General features: G+C 45.5%; 3 long non-coding RNA genes across 3 annotated transcripts; all 3 read left to right on the top strand.

The window, feature by feature from the left end:
* The first annotated feature begins 2,804 nt into the window (after nucleotides 1-2,804).
* Nucleotides 2,805-3,307, top strand: LOC127944733 (uncharacterized). Its single transcript, XR_008150420.1, has 3 exons — nucleotides 2,805-2,916; nucleotides 3,027-3,084; nucleotides 3,253-3,307. It is a non-coding gene; the product is annotated as an uncharacterized LOC127944733 (long non-coding RNA).
* A 322-nt stretch (nucleotides 3,308-3,629) lies between these two features.
* On the top strand, nucleotides 3,630-5,163 carry LOC127944732 (uncharacterized). Its single transcript, XR_008150419.1, has 3 exons — nucleotides 3,630-3,672; nucleotides 4,891-4,932; nucleotides 5,059-5,163. It is a non-coding gene; the product is annotated as an uncharacterized LOC127944732 (long non-coding RNA).
* A 3,034-nt stretch (nucleotides 5,164-8,197) lies between these two features.
* LOC127944729 (uncharacterized) lies at nucleotides 8,198-9,057 on the top strand. Its single transcript, XR_008150416.1, has 3 exons — nucleotides 8,198-8,336; nucleotides 8,422-8,537; nucleotides 8,902-9,057. It is a non-coding gene; the product is annotated as an uncharacterized LOC127944729 (long non-coding RNA).
* The last annotated feature ends 3,226 nt before the right edge of the window (nucleotides 9,058-12,283 follow it).

Genomic DNA, 12,283 nt, shown 5'->3' with positions numbered 1-12,283 from the left:
AACGAGACCATTCCTTTCTTAATATTTCAGTCTCCTTTCACTGCTGTAGTCTTAGGCCACCCCTGGCTAGTTCAACATAATCCCTCTATTAATTGGTCAGAGAATACAATCCTCTCTTGGAATGTCTCTTGTCATGTGGAATGTTTAATGTCTGCTGTCCCTCCTGTTTCCTCTGTCTCTGTTTCACAGGAGGAGCCTGGTGATTTGATGGGGGTGCCGGAGGAGTATCACGATCTGCTGGTGGTGTTCAGTCGGTCCCGGGCCACTTCTCTCCCTCCGCACCGCTCGTATGACTGTAGTATAGGTCTTCCGGGAACCACTCCACCCCGGGGAAGACTATACTCGTTGTCAGGTCCAGAACGTAAGGCCCTTGAAGATTATTTGTCTGAGGCTCTAAATGCAGGTACCATAGTTCCCTCCTCCTCCCCCGCTGGAGCGGGTTTTGTCTTTGTTCAAAAGAAAGACGGATCCTTGCGTCCCTGTATAGATTACCGGGGGCTGAATGACATAACAATTAAGAATTATTAGCCGTTACCTCTTATGTCATCAGCCTTTAAGGACTTGCAGGGAGCCAAGTTTTTCACTAAATTGGACCTTCGTAACGCTTACCATCTCGTGCGCATCAAGGAGGGGGATGAGTGGAAGACAGCGTTTAACACTCCGTTAGGGCACTTTGAATATCGGGTCCTTCCTTTCGGTCTCGTGAACACTCCAGCTGTCTTTCAGGCACTGATAAATGATGTCCTGAGAGACATGATGAACATCTTTGTTTTCGTTTATCTTGACGAGATATAGATTTTTTCACTGTCACTCCCGATTCATGTTCAGCAAGTCCAACGTGTCCTCCAGCGCCTCTTAGAGAACCGTCTCTCCTCTGTCACTTTTCTTGGTTCAGTTATCTCTGCAGAGGGCGTTGGGATGTATCTCGCTAAGGTTCAAGCCGTCATTGATTAGCCCGTTCCTAAGTCACGTGTCAAGCTTCAGTGCTTTCTCGGCTTCGCTAATTTATATCGACGCTTCATCCGTAATTTCAGTCAGGTGGCCACCTCTCTTACTGCCCTTACTTCTGTTAAGACGCGCTTTTGATGGTCCGATTCTATCCAGGGGGCTTTTGATCTCTTTAAAGATCGATTTACATCCACGCCCATCCTTGTTACACCTGACGTTTCTAGACAGTTAATAGTTGAGGTTGACGCATCAGAAGTGGGTGTGGGAGCCATTCTTTCTCAACGCTCTCCCTCTGACAACAAGATCCACCCGTGCGCATATTTCTCTCATCGCATATCACCATTTGAATGTAATTATGATGTGGGGAACTGGGAACTGACAGTGGTTGGAGGGTGCCACTGCTCCTTTTGTCATTTGGACGGACCATAGGAACCTAGAGTACATTTGTTCTGCCAAACGACTTAATGCGCGTCAGGTTCATTGGGCTTTGTTTTTCGCTCGTTTTGATTTTATTATTTCATATCGTCCTGGCTCTAAGAACACCAAGCCTGATGCCTTGTCTCATCTCTTTAATTCTTCAGAAGTCTCTAAGGACCCCGAGGGAATTGTCCCTGAGGGGCGTGTCATCAGATTGACTGTCTGGGGAATTGAGAGGCAAGTTAACCAAGCTCTTGCACACTCCTTCACCTCGCGCGCTTGTCCGAGGAACCTTCTTTTCGTTCCGGCTCCTACTCATCTGGCCGTTCTTCAGTGGGCACACACTTCCAAATTAGCGGGCCATCCCTGCGTTCAGGGCATGCTTGCCTCTGTCCTTCAGAGCTTTTGGTGGCCCACTCGGGAACGCGACACGCGCCGTTTTGTGGCTGCTTGCTCTGTCTGCTCGCAGACTAAGCCTGGGAACTCTCCTATAGCCGGACTTCTCAGACCACTTCCTATCCCTTCTCGACCGTGGTCACACATCGCCTTAGATTTTATTACCGGGCTTCCTCCATCGGCGGGTAAGACAGTTATTCTCATGGTTATTGATCGGTTCTCTAAGGCGGCTCACTTTATTCCCCTCGCTAAACTCCCACAATTCACTAAGGTCCACAATTCACATCTCAATTTTGGAAAGAGTTTTGTCGTTCGGCTTTCACCCTCAGTCTAACACTCAAGCCGAATGGGCCAACCAGACTGTTGGTTGCATTTTACGCAGTGTTTCTTTCCGGAACCCAGCATCCTGGTCAGAGCAGCTTCCCTGGGCCGAATATGCTCATAACTCTCTTCCTTCATCGGCGACCGTTCTGTCTCCTTTTCAATGTAGCCATCTCAGCTCTCCGATTCCTGCGTCCCTTTCGCTCAGGCTTTTGTCCAACGTTGTGAACGCACCTGGAGGAGTGTCAGGTCCGCTCTTTGCCGTCATAGGAAAAGGACTATTAGATCAGCTAACAAGCATAGAAGTAAGAGCCCTAGATATGTTTGCGGTCAGAAAGTATTGCTCTCCACCCTCAATGTTCCACACACACACTGCTGTCCGGCTCTGTGGACCACAGTAAGTGCGTGTTTCAGGTGCTGTCCGGCTCTGTGGACTGCAGTAAGTACATGTTTCAGGTGCTGTCCGGCTCTGTGGACCACAGTAAGTGCGTGTTTCAGGTGCTGTCCGGCTCTGTGGACCACAGTAAGTGCGTGTTTCAGGTGCTGTCCAGCTCTGTGGACCGCAGTAAGTGCGTGTTTCAGGTGCTGTCCGGCTCTGTGGACTGCAGTAAGTACATGTTTCAGGTGCTGTCCGGCTCTGTGGACCACAGTAAGTGCGTGTTTCAGGTGCTGTCCGGCTCTGTGGACCACAGTAAGTGCGTGTTTCAGGTGCTGTCCAGCTCTGTGGACCGCAGTAAGTGCATGTTTCAGGTGCTGTCCGGCTCTGTGGACCGTGGTAAGTGCATGTTCCAGGTGCTGTCTGGCTATGTGGACCACAGTAAGTGCGTGTTTCACGTGCTGTCCGGCTCTGTAGACCACAGTAAACGTGTGTTTCAGGTGCTGTCCGGCTCTGTGGACCACAGTAAGTGTGTGTTTCAGGTGCTGTCCGGCTCTGTGGACCACAGTAAGTGCGTGTTTCAGGTGCTGTCCGGCTCTGTGGACCGCAGTAAGTGCGTGTTTCAGGTGCTGTCCGGCTCTGTGGACCGCGGTAAGTGCGTGTTTCAGGTGCTGTCCGGCTCTGTGGACCGCGGTAAGTGCGTGTTTCAGGTACTGTCCGGCTCTGTGGACCGCGGTAAGTGCGTGTTTCAGGTGCTGTCCGGCTCTGTGGACCACGGTAAGTGCGTGTTTCAGGTGCTGTCCGGCTCTGTGGACCACAGTAAGTGCGTGTTTCAGGTGCTGTCCGGCTCTGTGGACCGTGGTAAGTGCGTGTTTCAGGTGCTGTCCGGCTCTGTGGACCACGGTAAGTGTGTGTTTCAGGTGCTGTCCGGCTCTGTGGACCACAGTAAGTGTGTGTTTCAGGTGCTGTCCGGCTCTGTGGACCGTGGTAAGTGTGTGTTTCAGGCGCTGTCCAGCTCTGTGGACCAAAGTAAACGCGTGTTTCAGGTGCTGTCCGGCTCTGTAGACCGTGGTAAGTGTGTGTTTCAGGTGCTGTCCGGCTCAGTGGACCGCGGTAAGTGCGTGTTTCAGGTGCTGTCCGGCTCTGTGGACCGCGGTAAGCGTGTGTTTCAGGTGCTGTCCGGCTCTGTGGACCGCGGTAAGCGCGTGTTTCAGGTGCTGTCCGGCTCTGTGGACCGCAGTAAGTGTGTGTTTCAGGTGCTGTCCGGCTCTGTGGACCGCGGGAAGTGTGTGTTTCAGGTGCTGTCCGGCTCTGTGGACCGCAGTAAGCGTGTGTTTCAGGTGCTGTCCGGCTCTGTGGACCGCAGTAAGTGTGTGTTTCAGGTGCAGTCCGGCTCTGTGGACCGCAGTAAGTGCGTGTTTCAGGTGCTGTCCGGCTCTGTGGACCGCAGTAAGTGCGTGTTTCAGGTGCTGTCCGGCTCTGTGGACCGCAGTAAGTGCGTGTTTCAGGTGCTGTCCGGCTCTGTGGACCGCGGTAAGTGCGTGTTTCAGGTGCTGTCCGGCTCTGTGGACCGCGGTAAGTGCGTGTTTCAGGTACTGTCCGGCTCTTTGGACCGCAGTAAGTGTGTGTTTCAGGTGCTGTCCGGCTCTGTGGACCACGGTAAGTGCGTGTTTCAGGTGCTGTCCGGCTCTGTGGACCACAGTAAGTGCGTGTTTCAGGTGCTGTCCGGCTCTGTGGACCGTGGTAAGTGCGTGTTTCAGGTGCTGTCCGGCTCTGTGGACCACGGTAAGTGTGTGTTTCAGGTGCTGTCCGGCTCTGTGGACCACAGTAAGTGTGTGTTTCAGGTGCTGTCCGGCTCTGTGGACCGTGGTAAGTGTGTGTTTCAGGCGCTGTCCAGCTCTGTGGACCAAAGTAAACGCGTGTTTCAGGTGCTGTCCGGCTCTGTAGACCGTGGTAAGTGCGTGTTTCAGGTGCTGTCCGGCTCAGTGGACCACAGTAAGTGTGTGTTTCAGGTGCTGTCCGGCTCTGTGGACCGTGGTAAGTGTGTGTTTCAGGCGCTGTCCAGCTCTGTGGACCAAAGTAAACGCGTGTTTCAGGTGCTGTCCGGCTCTGTAGACCGTGGTAAGTGCGTGTTTCAGGTGCTGTCCGGCTCTGTGGACCACAGTAAGTGTGTGTTTCAGGTGCTGTCCGGCTCTGTGGACCGTGGTAAGTGTGTGTTTCAGGCGCTGTCCAGCTCTGTGGACCAAAGTAAACGCGTGTTTCAGGTGCTGTCCGGCTCTGTAGACCGTGGTAAGTGCGTGTTTCAGGTGCTGTCCGGCTCTGTAGACCGTGGTAAGTGCGTGTTTCAGGTGCTGTCCGGCTCAGTGGACCGCGGTAAGTGCGTGTTTCAGGTGCTGTCCGGCTCTGTGGACCGTGGTAAGCGCGTGTTTCAGGTGCTGTCCGGCTCTGTGGACCGCGGTAAGCGCGTGTTTCAGGTGCTGTCCGGCTCTGTGGACCGCGGTAAGCGTGTGTTTCAGGTTCTGTCCGGCTCTGTGGACCGCGGTAAGTGTGTGTTTCAGGTGCTGTCCGGCTCTGTGGACCACGGTAAGTGTGTGTTTCAGGTGCTGTCCGGCTCTGTGGACCGCGGTAAGCGCGTGTTTCAGGTGCTGTCCGGCTCTGTGGACCGCGGTAAGCGTGTGTTTCAGGTGCTGTCCGGCTCTGTGGACCACGGTAAGTGTGTGTTTCAGGTGCTGTCCGGCTCTGTGGACCGCGGTAAGCGCGTGTTTCAGGTGCTGTCCGGCTCTGTGGACCGCGGGAAGTGTGTGTTTCAGGTGCTGTCCGGCTCTGTGGACCGCGGGAAGTGTGTGTTTCAGGTGCTGTCCGGCTCTGTGGACCGCGGGAAGTGTGTGTTTCAGGTGCTGTCCGGCTCTGTGGACCGCAGTAAGCGTGTGTTTCAGGTGCTGTCCGGCTCTGTGGACCGCAGTAAGTGTGTGTTTCAGGTGCAGTCCGGCTCTGTGGACCGCAGTAAGTGCGTGTTTCAGGTGCTGTCCGGCTCTGTGGACCGCAGTAAGCGTGTGTTTCAGGTGCTGTCCGGCTCTGTGGACCACAGTAAGTGTGTGTTTCAGGTGCTGTCCGGCTCTGTGGATACTGTGGACTCTCCCTGCTGTCTAGTGTTCAGAAACAGCACTATGAATAACCCTCCGCATCTCCAGGGCCCCACACCGAGCGCAATATCCGATTGAGAAGTAGGCCGATGAGGGGAACACGACGGTCATTGTGTCTGTTTTGAAGGGTAATGGGATGAACTTGTCCTCTGAAAGTGGGTAGAGTATGCGTGAGAATTTAGTCTGTACACCATTTTCTTTTCTCTGAACAGAAGCCGCATCTAATATCTCTCATAAACAGACAAACACTCTCACTGCTAGCTCTCAGTGCTGAGCAGATGTGTTCCCAACCAAACACCACAGTCAGCCCAGCTGTTACTGTCAAATCATCATGCATTAATGTGACGGAAGCTTTCGCTGACTTTCTGTCTTTCTGTCAGCAGCAACTGTGGGAACTAACTGCTTTGGCCAAAACTGTAACATTGGAGAAGACTTTTGTCTTTCAAACACATTAAACTGCACAAATTCACATAATTTCTTATTTACATGTAATGCAGGGATTCACAAACTTTTTTTTCTTTAAATCACAAAAGCCTCGTTCACCAAATATATTTACTTGAAGTATCTAGAAGTAGATTTTGAGGTAATAAGTTAATAACACATTAGCATGTTCGCAGTTCTGTGACATAAAGCTTAACAACACATGCAGGTAAACAAATTAAATATTTTACTTCTTTAATAAGTGTTTTGTTTTGATTGATGTTTTTTCAAAATTATTATTTTCATTTGACATTTTTATGAGTTAGTTAAATTTGAGCTTTTTTATTAAGCTCACGAACCCCGTGCAGTTCCTCTATGAAACCCAGTTTGAGAAAACCTGACATAATGTAATGTTTAGTGTTAATAACAACAAAGGGAATATATTTTCTTACTCTATGTATTTTTATATGAGTATGATACAAGACACAAAGATACAAAGTCCTATTTACGCTTGCACTATTGTAGTACTGTGGTTTGGGATGTATGAATATGGTAATCATTCTAAGAGGAGGAAATTTACTGTATATATATAGAGAGAGAGAGAGAAAATGACAGATTACAAAACACTATAGTAAGTGGTTTTATGTAATTCAGTTCTACTGAAGCAGATGTTTTCAGTGGAGAATGTTGGATTGCAGTGTTTATTGAACATTGGCTCTGTCTGCATTCGTTATGGTTTCTTCTTATCGTGCTTTACAGTTGGAGCTCATGTACTCTCTAACTGACAAACATGTATTCTGGTGGCACAGTGATGCTGTCAGGTCACACATATGGAGTAGACGTCACAGCTACAAAACACTGGGAGCTAATTGAGGGAAACGGGTAAAATCAGTGGAATAAGAGAAAAAATTGACTGATGTGCATTTTTATAGAATACTGTCGTCTTTTTGAAGCTGAACGCAGACGTTTAAATGGACAGACTATGGATGAACCTGCTATGATTACTCTACTTTTAAAGCAATAAATTAGATTTAAACAATAGGTATTATTCCCATAGGGGACATAGTATTAGCCCAGCAATTATAGCATGAAATACTGTTTAAACCTAAAACATTTACCTGTTTTATTTCACAATTATGACTTTTTTTCTAGCAAATGCGAGTTTATATCTCCTAGTTCGGACTTTATAACTCGATTTAACTCCAGAATTGCGAGGGATTCTGAGGGAAACAGTCAGAAGTGTGGGATCATAAAGTCATGTTTCCGGGCCGAGGGGAAAAGAGTTGTGTAATATAATCTCAGGATTACGAGTAAAAAGAGTCAGAGTTTTAAATATAAACTCAACATTATTAATTATTTAATTATTTTATTCCATGGCCTTCATAAACCACTTAAACGGTCACTTCCTGCCCCAGTGAGGCCCCGCCCACAAAAACATCATCACTGTTTGCTGAAAACACTGAAATTGTCTGTTGAGTTCCTGTTTAATTTCAAGCCTATTAGATTAGCTAAATTAGGGCAGTTAAACACTCATTATACAGGAAGTTACATTATTTTTAGTGAAAAAAAAAAAATAATAATTTAGTGACTATTTTTATTTTAGTGACTATTGGAGCTATTTCTAGTATTTCTTTCTTTCTTTTTTTTACCCTCTGGTGCTCTCCAGTCATTTTTGAACAAATAAATTACATTTTCGTTTTTGGTTACGTTTAACTTCATTAGAATGTTATAAAAGGCTTTGACACATATTATGTGGGGAAAAAAATATAACAATAATAATAATAATGGACATGATTTAAGAAAGGTTAAATGGTTCTGAAAGAAATAGTCACAGTTTTTTTACAACAATAAACTTATACAACTTTTTTTTATTTCACTTTTTAAAACTTTTACAATAAAGCAATAATCTGCCTATAGTGTTTTCTTTTTCTTTCTTTCTTTCTTTCTTTCTTTCTTTCTTTCTTTCTTTCTTTCTTTCTTTCTTTCTTTCTTTCTTTCCAAACTTAAGTCTGTGCCCCTGTTCAAGTTGGCAATTTCATTTCCATTAAATGGATGAAAATTGACAATATTAAATGAAAAAAAACAACAACAACAAAAAAAAAAACATTATGGAACTAAAATATAGTACGTTCATTGAATTTAAATAAGAGAAATATAATTTATTTTTGGTCGCCACACAAGGAGCTATCATCAGCCCATCAAACATGAGAAAGCTCTCTCTCTCTCTCTCTCTCTCTAGAGGACGAAGGAGGTAAAGAAAGACTCCACTGGAGGAAGAAGAAAGCCAAGAACGAGCCGCAGGAGAAGTGTAGATGGTGAGACACAATGGAAACAGAAGTACAAATGTTGCGCCCTTCGGGTCTTTTCTGCAGTTTGTCTGTGTCCTGCTCTGTTTCTCAGCTGGGAAGAGGAGAAATACACAGATGGATCCAAATGGAGGTTTCTGGAGCACAAAGGGCCCGTGTTTCCCCCACCATATGAACCCCTGCCAAACTGTATCAGGTTTTATTATGATGGTGAGGAGGGTTGACCTTTGACCCCGCCACCTGCCCGCTATCACACTCTACTCAAATACACCACACAATACTATCCTAAAATAACTAGAGATTGCTTTTTGTTTTATATCCAATAATTTACCTGTAAAAAGTGCTGTTTCTGTTAAAAGATTAGCACTGAGGCCTTTTTTGGGGGCAATTTTCTCCAGAAGCCTCTTTTAAAAGAGATAACTGATTAATTAGAAAAGACTAACATTAATAGCAGTCCAAATGATTGTTAAAATGGATTCCGAGTCCGTTTCTTGTGTCAGCTTGAATTATGAGTGTATAATGATGAGGATATCTCCCGATGATATGATTGAGATAGTTGTCATGTGGTCCACAGGAAAGGCCATCAAGCTGAGCCCTGCAGCAGAGGAAGTGGCCACGTTTTATGCTAAAATTATTGCAGTAACAATTACTACATTAAGAGTACTTTTGAAGTGTCAGTAATTTATCCAAGTGTTTTTCTTTAGGAAACTTTAATGCATAATATTGTACTTTTTACTGCACCGTGTTACATATTAAATAGAATTTAATACTTAATTGCTTTAGAAATCTATTACTTTCTTACTTTTACTAAAGTAAAAGTAATTCAAAATGATCTTTTTAAAATGTTGGTATTACAGGTGAAACAACAACAACTTTAATTTATGAAATGTAGTGTAGTAAAAAGTATTACATTATGCTTTGTAATTCAGAATCAGAATCAGATTCAGAGTGAGCTTTATTGCCAGGTATGTTAACACATACGAGGAATTTGTTTTCATGACAGAAGCTCCGCAGTACAACAGAATGACAGTGACAGAACATAAAACACATAATAAAAGAATAAAAAATACAAAAGATACAAATAAGTAGGTAAGGAATGACAATATACAAGTTGACAATTGTAGGCAGGTATTTTACAAAAAGCGGATATGTATGTACAGGTATATAGTGTGCAAAATTTAAGTACATTAAGTATGTGTGTTAGATAAATAAGTGTATGTGTATATAAATATAAATAGTGTAGTGTGTTCCGCCGTTATTATAAGCTGTTCATAAGATGGATTGCCTGAGGGAAGAAACTGGTCCTGTGTCTGGTCGTTCTAGTGCTCAGTGCTCTGTAGCGTCGACCAGATGGCAACAGTTCAAAGAGGGAGTGTGCTGGATGTGAGGGGTCCAGAGTGATTTTGACAGCCCTTTTTCTCACTCTGGATAAGTGCAGTTCTTGAATAGAAGGGAGAGTTGTACCAATGATTCGCTCAGCAGTCCGGACTACCCTCTGTAGTCTTCTGAGGTCAGATTTAGAAGCTGAGCTGAACCAGACAGTTACTGAAGTGCAGAGGACGGATTCGATGATGGTGGAGTAGAACTGTTTCACCAGCTCCTGTGGCAGGTTAAACTTCCTCAGCTGGCGGAGAAAGTACAACCTCTGCTGGGCCTTTTTTACGATGGATTCAATAGCCGTGTTTCCACTATCGAGCTAGGACCGGGCGTGCTAGTGCGTGCCAGGGCCAGTCGCGTTTCCACTTGATCGTGCCTCGCCGGGGCTTCCTCGGGGCCAGCGCCCAGGTTTTTTCGGCCCGATGAAATCCTTGGGCCAAAGCGGGCCAGCTTGATCCAATGTGGATCATTAAACAATTAAATATAATCATTAAACAAGGCAGAAATATTTATAAGCGATGTAAAAGACTATTCACACTTAACAGTAACGTTACCATAGTAAACATGGTAAAAATGACCGCTTGGATAAATCAGATGTCAGCTTCTTATTCTCTATCACAATTGTGTATTTATTAAGTAACATTGTATCTGTCGTCTCGTTTCGTGAGTTTAGCTCCACGTTGCATATCATCAAAATATAATAATGATTTTTGTTTGGGAGCTTTTATAAAAATAGCGAGTCTGGACTGCGGATCATTTCAGAAAGATAACCGCTTTAACACCAGCATTAAACACTTTTTTAAACAAAACTCTCTTTCAGTCAGCAGCGAGTGTTTGAAATAACTTGATCTGATGTGGATTATAATCACTAAACAAGGCAGAAATATTTATAAGCTATGAAAAATATATGCACGCTAAACTTGTTACCATAGTAAACATGGTAAAATATGACCGCTTGAAGAAATTAGACGTCAGCTTCTTATTCTCTATCACAATCGTGTATTTATTAAGTAACTTAATATTATATGTCACAAGCCTCGTCTCGAGAGTTAAGCTCACGTTGCCTATCATAAAAGAATATAGCCTAATAATGTTTTTTGTTCAGGAGCTTACAAAAATAGAGATATTATCATTCATTCTAAATGTGACGGCTACTGTGGCTATTAAACAGAAACAGACTTGACTGAACAAGCATGCTATTTTCATGAGCGTTAAAAATAAATAAATAAAATAGAAATAAGTGTATTTATGTGTGAATAATTTTGAGTCCTGATAAATTAAATCAATATGATCAATGTATCACTTATTCTATAGTTAAAACATCGATGCTTTTGAATTTGAATATATAACAAAGCATGCAAACAAACTGCCGCTTTTATCATCTTCGTTTTGTGATCGCGCATGTTCCAGTGACTTATTTCTTAGTTTTCTGATAACTTCTCTTTGTTGGTGAAATTTTGAGGTTGCATGGCGTTGTTCTGAGAGGCGTGTAAAGGGCGTGTTTTAGTGACGTGCAGCGGTGCTTCAAGCTCCACTGGGGAAACCCTGCGCTATTCTGGCCTCGGTGCTACTGGCCCAGGGCTATGAGCCCCGCCCGGCCTGCTTTAAGCCCTAGCTCACACTGGCCCGACAGTGGAAATGCGGCTAATGTGAATGTCCCACTTCAGGTCCTGAGAGATAGTGGTGCCCAGAAACCTGAATGACTCCACTGCAGTCACAGGTGCTGTTCATGATGGTGAGTGGGGGGAGTGCAGGGGGGTTTCTCCTGAAGTCCACGATCATCTCCACTGTTTTGAGCGTGTTAAGCTCCAGGTTGTTGAGACTGCACCAGACAGCCAGCTCTTTAACCTCCTGTCTGTAAGCTGACTCATCACTGTCCTGAATGAGGCTGATGAGTGTGGTTTCATCTGCAAACTTCAGGAGCTTGACAGAGGGGTCCTTAGATGTGCAATCGTTAGTGTACAGGGAGAAGAGCAGTGGGGAGAGAACACAGCCCTGGGGAGCTCCGGTGCTGATTATACGGGTGCCAGATGTGTATTTTCCCAGTCTTACTAGCTGCTGCCTGTTTGTCAGGAAGCTGTTGATCCACTGACAGATGGAGGTGGGCACGGAGAGCTGAGATAGTTTGGGCAGGAGGAGGTTTGTGAAGGATAGTGTTAAATGATAGTAAAAAAAGGCCGAGCCGAAGTCCACAAACAGGATCCTCACATAAGTCCCCAGTCTGTCTAGGTGTTGCAGAACATAATGCAGTCCAATGTTTACTGCATCGTCCACAGACCTGTTTGCTCTGTAGGCAAACTGAAGAGGATCCAGCAAGGGCCCAGTGATGTCCTTTAGGTGGGCAAGCACCACTTTTTCAAATGACTTCATGACTACGGATGTTAAAGCCACAGACCTGTAGTCATTTGGTCCTGTAATTTTGTGTTTTCTTAGGGATGGGTATGATGGTGGAGTGTTTGAAGCATGAAGGGACTTCGCACAGCTCCAGCGATCTGTTGAAGATCTGTGTGAAGATGGGGGCCAGCTGGTCAGCACAGGATTTCAGACAGGCTGGTGTAACACAGTCTGGGCCTGGTGCT

This window comes from Carassius gibelio, chromosome A23 (genome assembly GCF_023724105.1).
Source record: "Carassius gibelio isolate Cgi1373 ecotype wild population from Czech Republic chromosome A23, carGib1.2-hapl.c, whole genome shotgun sequence".
Lineage (NCBI taxonomy): Eukaryota > Metazoa > Chordata > Actinopteri > Cypriniformes > Cyprinidae > Carassius > Carassius gibelio.
Note: the sequence above shows the minus strand (reverse complement) of the source record. Positions and strands in the feature narration are given on the sequence as shown.